We start from the raw sequence: 4130 nt of genomic DNA, 5'->3' as shown, positions 1-4130 counted from the left end.
TCTTTTTTCAATGGGCATTTTGCCTTTATAAGAGAAAAAGACAATTTTAAAGACTTTTTTTTTTGGTAAAGCCACATGATCTAACTTTTGAGGATAACTTCAGCAGTTTAAAAGGCAGGCTCTTATAATGGCTATAGGAAGAAGCAGGATATATGGATTTGGAGTAGCTATGATTTTTCTCTTCTTTTCCTTCCTTTTCAAGAATAACTAGTCTTATTCTTACCGTAGTAAAGGGTTGGCAAATCTAAATGACGCAATCCGTCTTTAATCTAAGGTAGTCTAAACCTTCATTTTCTAGCAATAGGTGACCCGAGAGTGACTATGTGAAAATTGTTTAAAAAGTAGACTAAATGTTTCAAATACCTACCTTCTGTGGTTAAAAAAAAAAGTATTTATGAGCCTTTTGTCTTTATGAGTCTTTATGATTGCTCTTTGCTTTAAATTGTCCACTTAAGGGGTCTTTAAATACCTACTTCCTTTCCCAATGACCAGTTGATTATTATTATTTGTAATCTACTAGGAGATAATTTTGAGCAATGTAACTGGACTTGTACAACTGACAGACAACAAAAAAGCTTTGTCTCATAGCTTTTTTTTTTTTTTTTTTTGGTTTCTGTGAAATTAAGGGCATCATTGACACCCCGGAGCATCTGAAAACAAATTTCCTTTTTTGAGGCTTTGGTGGTTATCAAATAGGGTGTGAATTTACCATGCTTCATTGCGATGAAAGAGACCCGTGTCTGATGGTCTTGCCAGGCATTTACACATTGTATAATGCTGCCTCCACTTTCAGTTCAAAGCAAGCATTGTCTCCTGGGTTTTCACTTAGCTTATATTGCTGCTTCTCATTTATTTTGAGATAACAGTTCACTTCAAACTAGATAATCTTCTGATCAGGAAAAAGAAAAGCTAGTTCCTTTCCTTCATAAAGCAACCTTTTCTTTGAAGACACAGTTCAGTAAATCCAATAAATTTTGCAACAGCATGACTTTTCATTGGTTGGGTACTATGACAAAAAATGAAAACAAGTCCTTTAAAGATGATTTGATACAAGACTTCCTTTTTTTGCTAAGTTTAGAAAAGCCATTCTATATGTATAATAATTTGATAATATTAGCCCACATGAATTTTAGTTGTATTGGTGGAATTTTTGCTTTTGAACTGTGTATGTGAAACAGAAGAAGAGAAAGCAAAACAAACAACCAACTAATGTAGTTGGTTTTTTGTTGAAATTCTAAAGGGAATTCAAACATGAATTCAAAATACTGTTTATTAAACAGCAAACACAGAGAAATTCATTGTAGAAGCTTAAAACATAGCAAGCTTCTACAGTCGGCCGGGCGTGGTGGCTCACACTTGTAATCCCAGCACTTTGGGAGGCCGAGGCGGGCGGATCACGAGGTCAGGAGATCAAGACCATGGTGAAACCCCGTCTCTACTAAAAAAAATACAAAAAATTAGCCGGGCGTGGTGGCGGGCGCCTGTAGTCCCAGCTACTTTGAGAGGCTGAGGCAGGAGAATGGCGTGAACCCAGGAGGCGGAGCTTGCAGTGAGCCGAGATTGCACCACTGCACTCCAGCCTGGGTGACAGAGCGAGACTCCGTCTCGAAAAAAAAAAAAACATAGCAAGAGTGATTTTAAAAGTGCAACTCAAAGTCATGTTTTAGAAGACGTTTCAGGTAATGATGGCTAGCAAAAGATCTCTGCTGGCAGTGGTTTTGGAATCTCAGAGGTGTTACTTTCTGTGCACCAATGATTTCGTTTTTCTAAGGTTAGTAAGTAAAGTCAATTAAAAACAATTTTAGGTATAATCAGGAAAACAGAAACAAAATCAGAATCAGTTGTTTGCTTTCAACGTTGAAGCCCTGAAAGGGAGGTCATTAAAAAAATTGTTTCAAAATTTACAACTTTTGATTTGTTCCTGAAGTTTTCTGAAAATATAAATGTCTTAGTATGTATTTGCAATACATATGTAAAATTTTTATCAAATCATTTTGGAATTCATTGCAAGTGCCCAAACATGCTTGGTAAATGAGCTAACTACACAAACTAGAAATATTAAATTCTAAGTTTATACAAAAGCTTTGTGAATTTATGCCTGATACAAATACTAGCTAATATTCAGTTGGAGTTTCAATTTGGAAAATAATTCTTCATTCACCACATTATATGATTCTTCTAAGAGTCCTATAAAATAGATAGGGCAGGTTATATAATCTCCATTGTGAAGAGTGGGTAAATAATAGCTGTGATTTGTTGAAGGTTAACTGTAAGCCATACATGGTTTAATTATTTTGCATATATTAACTCATTTATTCCTCTCTATAGCCTTATGAAGTAGATACTATTGTTGTGCCGTTTTGCAGATGAATAAATTAAGACACAGAGAGGTTAAGCATCTACCCAAGGCTGTATAGCTAGAAGTGATGAAGCTGAGATTCAAGTTGAGGAACGATTACTGTCCCATTTTGCAGATGAGAAACCTGAGGTTTAGAGAGGCTGAGGTCACTGAGGTCACTAAGCTAACCAAGGTTAAAATCCTTGTAAAGGGGCTGGGTGCGGTGGCTCATACTTGTAATCCTAGTGTGCAGATCACTTGAGCCCAGGAGTTTGAGACTAGCCTGGTTTCAAGATGGCAAAACCTCGTCTCTGCTAAAAATACAAAAATTAGTTGGGCATGGTGATGTGCACCTGAAGTCACAACTGCGTGGCAGGCTGAGGTAGGATTGCTTAAGCCCAGGAGGTTGAGGCTGCAGTAAGCCATGATTGTGCCACTGCACTCCAGCCTGGGCAACAGAGAGATTGGTATTACTATCCCAATTTTTTAGAGAAGGAAATAAAGCTGAAAACTATTTTATAACAGCTGGGTGCAGTGGCTCATACCTGTAGTCCCAGCACTGTGGGACTCTGCTTAGGGGCCGAGGCTCCCCCTTGCCCATGTGATGAGGTGGAGGGGTGTACTTCCCTTCCTTTATCAGCTTATCCCACTGCTTCCTGATGGTACTCAAATGTCTCGTCGTTTCAAAGTATACACTCTATGAAATAATCATATTCTATTTTGCACTCTTTCTCTGCCCAAATACCACCAATTCCATGTGCACATTCTATCCATTCTTTTTCAAAAGGGTGGCAGTGAGCAGGAATCTTGTAGGGCTGTTCAGCACTTTGGATTGTCAACCACCGATCTATGTTAAGGCCAGACCTTTTCTGCACATCCAAGAAAGGCATGGCGTTCTGATGCTCGTGCCCTTGTCTCTTCTCTGGCTGCTGCTTCAGGACGATTCTACTTTTCAAATTTTTATATGACACAAACCTGAAAAGAATAGTTCACTAATATGTTAGATTGCTAAATCCATTTTGACAAAGAGCTCAACACACAGGAATAATGTACCCCAATTAGATACATTTAATATAGACAAGCCTAAAGGGGATGACTTACTCTAATCTTGGTTTCAGTAAGAAAAAAAAATTTACAGATTTTAGTTGACCACAGACAGCACAATAATGCTGCCCCCAAATTAATGATCAGGTGCCTTGTTACCCAGATGGAGGAAAACAGTTCTCTCATTGAACTTTGTAACTGTCAGGTAATATCTACAACATGAAAAGCCTCCAGAACGTGAGACAGCTTGTGAGGGTGGGCCTCTTGGAGAGGGCTTGGAGAGGGGCCTCTTGCAGTTTTCATCTGGGTTAGAACATAGCAGGTTCAGCTGGGGAACTTTTCTGAAAGTACCCAGGCCAGGACAGCCTCCTTCTGATAGCCTCCATCCACCCTGGATAGTGCCATACCTATCTGATATGATGGATCTGTTCAGAGGCATCAGCTGATGTACTTTAAAAATGCTTCCCTAGGGATTCTAGTACATTACTATATACTTTGCATCTCATACTCCCCCAAATGTTTCCCAATGTCCCAAGTAAAAGCCATTTATCTACCAAGGCTACAAAGTAGAAACAGATACTAAAAATTACATAGTGGGAGAAAAATGTCAATTTATCTTTGTATACAGTGACCAGAATTGAGCAACATATTAGCTTCAATATCTTGGCATAAAATCAATAATTGAGAAACCAGGGTTTAAACATTGTAATAAAATGTTTAAATGCTTAAAAGCTAAGATTTTTAGAGC

At 38.3% G+C, this 4130-nt stretch overlaps 1 pseudogene; it reads right to left on the bottom strand.

Annotated features, from left to right (window-relative positions):
• Window positions 1-909: 909 nt before the first annotated feature.
• Window positions 910-3273, bottom strand: LOC134734823 (NADH dehydrogenase [ubiquinone] iron-sulfur protein 5-like; annotated as a pseudogene).
• Window positions 3274-4130: the final 857 nt, after the last annotated feature.

This window comes from Symphalangus syndactylus, chromosome 12, assembly GCF_028878055.3.
Source record: "Symphalangus syndactylus isolate Jambi chromosome 12, NHGRI_mSymSyn1-v2.1_pri, whole genome shotgun sequence".
Taxonomy (NCBI): domain Eukaryota; kingdom Metazoa; phylum Chordata; class Mammalia; order Primates; family Hylobatidae; genus Symphalangus; species Symphalangus syndactylus.
The sequence above is the reverse complement of the archived record's forward strand: the minus strand, read 5'-3'. Positions and strand labels throughout refer to the sequence as shown.